This window comes from Macrosteles quadrilineatus, unplaced genomic scaffold, assembly GCF_028750875.1.
Source record: "Macrosteles quadrilineatus isolate MER2022 unplaced genomic scaffold, UCM_ALF_1.0 Scaffold_10__1_contigs__length_6754688, whole genome shotgun sequence".
Lineage (NCBI taxonomy): Eukaryota > Metazoa > Arthropoda > Insecta > Hemiptera > Cicadellidae > Macrosteles > Macrosteles quadrilineatus.
Window position 1 is genome coordinate 220737 of NW_026542603.1, and position 10100 is coordinate 230836.

At 32.9% G+C, this 10100-nt stretch overlaps 1 long non-coding RNA gene across 1 annotated transcript; it reads right to left on the reverse strand.

Moving 5' to 3' along the window:
- Positions 1-1689: 1689 nt before the first annotated feature.
- On the reverse strand, positions 1690-4839 carry LOC129004650 (uncharacterized). The gene is made up of 4 exons (XR_008491744.1): positions 4388-4839; positions 3460-3719; positions 2676-2731; positions 1690-1926 (listed from the first exon to the last, which is right to left on the reverse strand). It is a non-coding gene; the product is annotated as an uncharacterized LOC129004650 (long non-coding RNA).
- Between the last annotated feature and the right edge of the window lie 5261 nt (positions 4840-10100).

The window sequence follows — 10100 nt, forward strand, 5'->3', positions numbered from 1 at the left end:
TGCGTGGAGTTGATCAAGCTATTTATTTGTTCCTAAAAATTCTAGTACATGAAAGCACTAAGTGGTTCTTATGCTTATCCACTGTAATAGCTTAAATGAAAATACATAGCAGCTACATAGCTGAAATTTGTGTCATTCTGTTCAAAAATGGTGTCAGCAGTAAATGGTTATGAGCCTTATTGCGGCATAAAAGCAAACTATGGATTTATACACGAAACCAGCCCTTAGTTTAACAAAAACTGCCCTTGTAATTCTTACGCTATTAAGTAGGCTTGCTGTAACCCCTTTTCTTTTATTTTTATATTAGTATATAATCATAATGTAAACTGAGAGTGATAATAGTTTTAATTTTTTTAAGTTGTAGTTTTAATTTTTTTTGCGTTGTGATGAAAAAAGCGTTGTTTATCGTAACTTGCACCGAAAGTGATTTTCTTATTCTCGTCCCCGGCTTTTCCTCATGTGTAAAACATACTCTGACAAGCTTGGCTTCGCTTTGCATGTGAAATTTGGGCTCACACTGGAAAATGCCATTTTTGGTTCTTGCAATAAAATGTACTTATTCCTACAAAGAGTTTTCTCATCAAGTCTCCTTGAAAATCATTAAGTGAGAGAGAGGTTTAAGATAACAAGAGCATACTCTAGCACTAACTAGAGTATGCTAGAGTATAAAAGATGTATACCTAACATTAAACTCAATCATTTATGAACCCAGCACAATATACACTATATCACTATAAGAAAACATGTCTATAAGGTGTGTTGTGAAAGATAAAATCACCCTCTCTATAAAGGGATACAAAAAGACACATGATGGAAAAAAATAAAAAAAGGAAAAAATATTGTAAAGAACAAATTTCACTTTAGCAGTACACTAGCAGGATTTAGGTGAAAATCCTTTATTGAATATCTATACTTATAAAAGGCAAAGCCCTCACTGACACACTCATCACTAATTCTCCCACTTCCCATTTACCTAGGAGGCTGAAATTTGGTACATTGATTCTTTAGGCATTAAATAGGAAAACTAAGTTGTTTTTATTCTGATCGGACTCTCGGGCTCCGCCCCAGTGGCTCTGGAGTTTCCCATGTTAGCCTTATGATTTTTCATATTTAAAAGGAATTAATGAATCTTAACAGCTGTTTCAATTAAACAAGTTGGTTCTGTTCTATGATGTTCAATTGCATTAAAGTTACAATGATTACCAACAGGGTGCAGCACTATTATTTATTTTAATTAATGACAACAGCTAATTTGCAACCAAAAGGTGAGTGAGCGTAGCGAACGAACTTCAACCTGGAGACGACTTAGCGTAGCGAACGAGCTAACCTGAAGGCAAGTGAGCGCAGCGAACGAGCTCCAACCTAAAGGTGAGTGAGCGTAGCGAACGAACTTCAACCAGGACGTGATTGAGCCATGCGAACGAGATCATCTTGAAAATTAAGAAGTTAAACGGGGCAAAGCCCGCGGGTACAGCTAGTTTTATATAATTACAAGTCCATAATACGTATACTGTACAAAATATTTTCACTTATACAGCAATCACATTCAGTACCTGGAAATTGTCTAGGTAACCAAGAGGTAATAGTGCTCGCTTTTAAATCTAAAGGTTGCTGGTTTGCTTCCGAGCAGTGCCCTTTTGTCAATTATATTGGTAATTCTTTCTAACTATTGAAATAAAAAGATCAATCTACTGTAAAAATAAGATTTTATTCACATGTTGTGTATAGCTTTCGAATCGCTAGTAAAATTTGTCATCTCTCACTAAAGTTTGGCAATCAGGATGTATACCATGGTAATCACAAGCAATATAAGAATTGGTGTCATGTTGATTTTCCCATTCAGAAGCATGACAAAGAATGAAATAAACAGCATGAACAAGAAAACGTCAGCTTCATTCATTCTGGCCTCGATCCTGACATTAATTTCTGAAACAGTTTTTTGGGTTTTACATAATAAGTTTACTTAAGGAAGATTAAAGTATTTGTTGTACAAGAGTGGTCCTAGCCTTACATTTTTTCGTGAGGGCGTTGTCCAAATACACATGTAAAGTTATAGGTCAATTATTTGAGGGGCATGGATTATCCAATATGAAATGCCACAAACTTACCCAGTGGGAGGGGTCGGGGGTATCCCAGAATATTGATAATTTAATTGATATTTCAGTGTTTAAAATGCAAGAATAGGCAATTTGTTACACAGACATTTCAGAATTCTTTATATAGATATGTTGATAATGTTTTCAGTAGTAAGTAAGTAAAATAAAGAAAGTAATGCAAGAAAGTAAATAATTGATCAATAATTTAATTTTGTTTTTGTACAAAAAATTCTATTAGACTTTTATTGTCAAAATGGATTCAATTTCAAATAAAGTAATAATAATAATAAAATGTTTACGTTGACATGCTTGGAATGGAAGATTTTTGCAAAGTAATGACTCTCACGCAACTCCCACGGTCCTCACTATCAAGGAGCCCCAGTACCATGGTGAGGTTTCATGGCAATCTATACTCATGAGCAGAGGTTAGAGCTTGGAAGGAGAAGTTTTAGTATTTCGTACCAGTATTGCTGGGACAGTAGCAATTGTAAATCGGTTAAACCATAAACAATTAGTGTATGAGTTAAATTTTAAATTTATATGCTTTATATCAAAACAAGAAGTTATGACCTAACTTACCATCATAGATACATTATTATACTGGTGGACAGCAGTTTTCTTGTTCACTTTTAGTGCTGAAAAAATAGAAAACTTGACTGTCTAATTGCTATTACACTGGAAACAAATTAAGAAATAGATTCCAACCTATTCATATGGGCCCACATAAGAAGTATTAGGTAGTTGAAAAAATTACATGAAAGTGACCAATAATTTAGAAAATAAAATAACAGTCGGTTGGAAAATACCTTATTTCAGGTAACAAAATATGAAAATATTGTATTGTGGTTTATACCAAATATTAACGAACATGCTTAGCAAAATTAAGGGATGAAAAAAGCTGGAAAGATCTGTGGATTGAGATTTTAAACACTTTTTGAGTTTCAACAGAAAGCAATTCAATTTGAAAAGTTTCAGCAATGAACACTGCAGAGAATATCTGATGAATTATTGAGAAAGTGAAGTGATCCATGACCCATAAAGGAAATTGTTTTGCGGGTTTAAAGACTGATTGCCAGGCAGTCCTGTACATCATTTGATGAATAAGAACCTATTTCACAATGCTGACAATTTGTTAATGTTTATATGACAATTAATCAGAAAATTCATTTTATATGTTTGGAAAGAGGTACCAGGAAGCCATTTCACGCTGATCAAAATACATGCTGTTTAAACAATAATATGTTCACATTAAATCTAGATTTATAAAAAAAAATGGTTGGAGATAAAATCAAATAGTTTTACTGTAACATCTAGGCTATAGACCCTACTTATAAAAAAGGCAAACCTGCATATGTATACCTACCTTTTGACTCACATGACAAATTCTGATTTGCTGTTCCTCTCCAAAACTATAATTTGGATTATTCTTCGTTATTTTATTGTTCAAGTTATTGACATAGTTTCCATGGCTTTTTAATATTTCTAGTACCGGTAGTCTGTAAGTTTATCACTTCTATTGATTTCATGTAAGGCTCTTTCTAAGATGCTATTCTTGATATTATTACTTTGATGTAGAATAGTGAAGATCAATTTAATAAATACTACAAAATAATCCAGTTCTCTCTATAACAAGACAGATAAATGTCATTATAAGATCACATTTGATTTTAAAAACCACTTTTTAGCGAATTTCCTTATAGTGAATAAGGTATTACCGTAGATGGCACCGCACAACCTAGATTCCTGACTAATGATTTTCTTTTGCATTTTGTTGTCTACAGAGCCCAATTTATAAAATAAAATAAACTTTACAATATATATAATTTGATTTATAAAATAAGTGGTAGATGCCTTACTATTTCATTCAGCTAAATTTTCTTCGTTATAAACTCAAAGCACAAGTTTAACTGCAGTAAGCACATTATTCGCTTACAAGTCAACCAAGCCCCGCGTGTTCTGCCAGTAGGAAATAAATCTAGTTCCCGGAAGTATTTGAGTAAAAATCCAACCACACAAATGTTCCCTTAATCTGCAGCTTTTCTTCAACGGGGATATTTAAAAAACCGGTGAACTAGAAATATTTAAAAACAAGAAACAGAAAATAGTCATAATTCTTTTAATGCTAAACTAAGAGAAAAAAAACTACAAAACCATTTAGGCTATTTGGTATGATCACAGGTAATTATTTACTGAACTTAATCACTGATCTGTATCCTAATTACCTCATTCACAAACACCTGATTCTGTTTGCAAAAAAAAAAATAATAAATAAATAGATACACTACACTAACCCACAACAGTTTATATCCATGGCTTATTGGCAATTACTTCCACTCCAGCAAATGATCAGAAAATAGTGCACAAGTACAAATACAATTCTTATTCATTTGTTAGCTTCTTTTCCTTCGTTGCATGAGAAGTTGATACAGCACTAACCGTACATGAAGAGGTAGAACACAACACAACAGTAAATTTTCAAAGTTCTAACGGTGATGCAGTTTTTTTCTCTTGTTCCAACAAAGTATCAGGAGGTACTACCACCACCGCACAAGAGCTCATATTCACATTTCGATTGGGAATCCTGAATATCTCCTAATATCTTTGTCCCACCGATACATCAGCAAGTAGTAGACAAGCCACAACAATCCACATGACACCAAGGCTTCTGGCCTGTTGAAAATGAAGAACAAAAATATCAGATACAGTGAGCATAAAAACACAACAATATGAACAGCCTTCATGATCCACTTCAATATGATAGCAACACAAGTGGAATTACTAATTGACACAGGTGGTTTTGACAACACTTGCTTGGCCTTTTGTTTGTTTACTCGCATGAAAAATATAGTTCATCTGTAGTAGATGTAAAAGTTTTGAAATGTGTCAACCAACATTATTGCAATATTTTTGTTATTGTTTTTGTTTACAATATATATTAGAAAAATATATTACTTTAAATACCTAGATTAAAATTTAATCCAGTTATTTCTAATATTTTATATGATTATTATTATAGTGTGAGGATTCTTATGCTATTGAAAATATGTTTTTATGTGCGTTTCACGTAGGCGATTCAGTTCATGGGCGTACCCAGAGACGATCAGAAGCCAGGATAAGGTATAAAAAATAGAGATTCAAGAACAATTTTATTAGTACGAGAAAAGATGAGTAAGATAGTTCACAGATTTTTTAACAATATTTTTTCATTAGTTTCTGTGTTATTTCTTTAATAAAATAAAAATTCCAAAAGTAGTAATATACAGACCAATTTCTTGCAATATGTATAAGCTAACAACTTTGTGTAGTATAATGAACACATATAAACCTATTTTTAGTATTTTTGTGACATTATTTTGTTTTCTTTTTTCATCTGCCTTCAACAATAATGTAACGAAGAAAATTGCTCTACGGCGTAAGTTACATTTCTGGGGTTATAAATGGATGTGAAAAGTTGGCATGGACACAAAAAATACAGTTAAATGTGTATTGTAAAGATAAGCAACCTGACCTGTCCCCATTGACAGACATAAAGCCACTTTATAAACTATGACTTTATATCACTGAATTATCGAGCTAGGTTTCTTATATTAATGTCTCAAAATAGCGTAAAAACACTATTATCAGCATATTGTTTATAACAATTTTCCGTGAGGGGGTTGGGAACCCCCGGACCCCCCTCCTAACTGGGCCTCCCAGGCCCCCCCCCTGGTGGGCCACCCCTAGTGACTCCACTAGGGGTTTCATGCCACTAGGTTTCAAGTACGCTCTTGCCCTCCCCCCTAGTTTCGATTCTGGGTATGCCCTTGATTCAGTTTGCTGATGTCTGTTTAGATATACATATTTAATTTTATGCAACATTTTACAATTTGTTTTACACTTTGTATGGAACACCAGATTACAAAACTTTTGTTTAAAATAGGCCAATAAAATTGAACTATTAGATTAAATTTGCTGTGTAGCAAAAAAAAAAATAGTAGGACAACAACTATATATTTTCTACACATTCCCGGAAGGACTTAACTTTTGATAATTTAATTCATTCATTTTTCATTGTAGATTTAAAATTCCTGTAAGTGTGTATACCTAAAAATAATCTTAAGGTCATTTTTGTCTGTTTTATGCAGATGACATTTTTTTACGGTTTCTTCGTGTTAATTATTGGAACTGTTCAAACCAAATTTAACAATCCATTTATAAACTTATCACTATAAAAGTAAATCGCAAAATGTTAATAATGCAGCCTAAAACAACAGAAATACATCTAGTAAACGTCGGCGCACTCAAATGTTGATACCATAAGAAACAAAACTGGTTTAAGATTTTACAATACGGCCTAGGCTAAAAGAAGTCTAGACCTATTTATGGTGTTCAAAGTGAAGTATTAAATGTAAGTGCCCTTAAAATATAAAATAAACTATACATTTATGAGAATATACTACTTTAAAACATTTAAATAGAGGTTCTAATATAGCATACACAATGTTTGACAAGTAAATACCAAATTCACGTCTTAAACCAAATCTTCAATTATGATGATATATTTAAAAAAGCTGATTGTAAAAGGTTTTTACGTTATAAGTAGTGTATTCAGCTCAAATTGAACTACCGTACACTATTAACTGTATTGGCAGCAGGTATTCAAGTGGACATCTGCAACTGAGTGCTAACAATATGTGTTGAGTTGGAACATTATACCCTACTTCTCAAATTCGGTGTTCAAACATCATCAAAGTTTTAGGTCTGGTTCTTTGTTAATGATTATTAAAAATGATCCAAATTAGTGATTTAAAAACCTCATATGTATGCGGAAACCGCAAACCGGAACACTATATTCAATTAGCAGTAGTCTATGCCTGGTGTGCAGTGCAGTAATTAAGGCTAGAAATAACAATCAAACCAGTTATCAGCTGTCTTTGTCTATTTGCTGGTAATCCTATACCAATTAGCTATGCATTGTCGCTTTACATAAGAACACGGTAAAGGAAGGACCAATCAATGACAGCTGATTGTTTGATCAAATGCAAAAGTTAAATGCGTTTAGTTCATTAACTGGAAAGCTACACCATTAATTAATTACTCTGCAGTAATGTCAACTACTATTGCAGCTCATCAAACATTAATGAGGCTGACTGCAAAAGAGCTTACAGAAACTGACAGCTGTGTCACTCGGCTTTGTTTCTTCTCAATTTTTGTTTCATAATTTTTTTTGCAATGATAAAAGCAGTATTACAGATTTTATAAAATTATAAACGTTTTCATGACAATATAGGTACCGGGTGTCCAAAACCACCCGTACACCCCTTTCAAAACAATGTAAACCTTTTCTTTTTCTTACAAAAAAAAAAAAAAAATAATAATAATAATACAGAACTAGCTAAATTGGGCACGGTCTACTAAATGGTGATATTTTCAAATCCAAAATCACACCAGAAGTGGCTTTTTCAGAACGGAAGTTGACTTTTTAAAATGTAAACTACCAATTTCGATTACAGAATCGGATTCTACGTTAACTTTTGTCTAAAACATTTTTTGAAAAAAAAAACTGGTTTTCTACCTCTAATCCCCCATTAAAGTCAATAATTTTGGGTCATTCATCTGTCAAAGTTTCTCGAAACAATAATAGAGAAAAACAAATAACAAAGATTTTATGTAATATTTTTTCTTCATATGTCTTTATGTAGACATATATGAAGAATAGAATCAGCTGTTTATTGTAAACACCTCAGTAATTGAGTAACAGCTGGTCCACACTGTACACATTGCTTAATACATTTTTTTATCTTTTGTTTTTACATTTGACCACTTTAATGTAAAAACAAATGATTTATTTTAATAATTTATTTTTGTAAAAAAATACAACCGACTTCAAACGCTCTAAAAAGAATGAAATAATTTCAACAAAGTACACTTTTGTATTCGGCAAGCTCACGTATTTTAAGTCGGCGCGGCTCTATGATGATTTTTGATACAAAATTGAAAGAGGGTGTCCATATTGCAGGTGACTATCTATAACTAAAGGTGTTAATCTGCATGTCTTTTTCATAGTTATGCGTTAAGTGTTATTTTATTACCGTAATCAGAGATCGGCATTATATTAACGAGTATCTTTAAAAAGATTATAACGCATTTAAATGTTTCTAACTTGGAAAAGTAACGTTTTAATACTAAACTAGCTTCTTTTCCCTACATAATATCAAACTAAATTATTTTCCTATTCGTATAGAACATTTGTGTGTGTTATTTTCATAATGCATTTATTCTGAAGTAAACATAAAATACAAGAAAATATTTCCTTTAATATATAAACAAAACAGTTCAGTATGTTTTTTTATATATTTACTAGCTGACCCGGCGAACTTCGTATCGCCTAAGTTATAGGTTTCCCCTAAGACAGACCGATGGAAAGAAAGTACCGTTACGTTTAATTTTCAAGATGATCTCGTTCGCATCGCTCAATCACGTCCTGATTGAAGTTCGTTCGCTACGCTCACTCACCTTTGGGTTGGAGCTCGTTCGCTACGCTCACTCACCTTTAGGTTGGAGCTCGTTCGCTGCGCTCACTTGCCTTGCTCAATCACGTCCTGGTTGAAGTTCGTTCGCTACGCTCACTCACCTTTGGGTTGGAGCTCGTTCGCTACGCTCACATCATAGAACAGAACCAACTTGTTTAATTGAAACAGCTGTTAAGATTCATTAATTCCATTTCTCATAAGGTTAACATGGGAAACTCCAGAGCCACGGGGGCGGAGCCCTTTTAAGAATTTCGAAACGGGAAATAGTTTACGTCCGATTCGCATACCTACAGAATTTACACACCAAATTTCATAACGATTGGTGAAGTCGTTCCGGAGGAGTTTGCAGACAAACACTGTGACACGAGAATTTTATATATTAGATGTTATCCAGCTACAATTTATTGATTTTCAAAATACACACACAATATTTAATTTCAATCATATTTGCAGTTTGAGCCGCGCCGACTTGAAATACGTGAGCTTGCCTAATACAAAAGTGTACTTTATTGAAATTATTTCATCCTTTTTAGAGCGTTTGAAGTCGGTTGTATTTTTTTACAAAAATAAATTATTTTCATGATTTTTAGTGACTGTATAATTTTTTATATATTATATACTTGAGGATTTTTGATAAGCAAAACTGTTTGAAACAATCAAAAGTTCCACAGAACAATCATTATTTTAAAACTGCTTGAGTCACCTGTTCAGGTCACATAATCAATGTGTATGAAAATAAACATCTTTAGATATTCCTTAAGAAAGAAAGAGTTGTCCATTACATTAGGCCTAGTGAAAAACTAATTGTCTTTTCTAGATACATTGAAATGTCAGACATCATCGTTTCCTGCAATCGGTGTACTTCTACATTATAAAAAGAAATACAGTAACGTCTCAAGCCTTTTGGAACAATATGAAAGTTATTCCTCAGCTCCCAGCACTAAAAAATCTCTCAAAAGTGGAAAATTGGTCGTTAACACCATAGTACCTTTCGTATAGTACCTTTGGAAAATATTATATGAAAGATTGGTTCAGCTAAAAGTGTATAATAGTATTGATATGTTATAGTAACTGGGTAGAGAATATTAATAAACATTCCACATCTGCAAATGAATTATGTATATGAAAGATTGGTTCAGCTAAAAGTGGTGCAAGCCATGTAGGTGGTTTTGTTTGATCAAGATATAGCCTAGTCGAAATTGCAAATCCTCTTCCTCTAGGACTTTCCGAAGCAGGCATAATAGTATTGATATGATATAGTAACTGGGTAGAGAATATCAATAAACATTCCACATCTGCAAATGCATGTTTAGTAATTAAAATATTTAACACTTTTAAGACAATTGGAGATTATGCACTGTCACACTTCTTAGGTCGTGTAAGGAATAATTGCATTTGATTTATATTTAGACCTGTTTTACGAATGCTTTGGTTTTCACAATACACCTTTATTTGTCAATATCACTGCAGCTATTCACTGAAACGTATATGT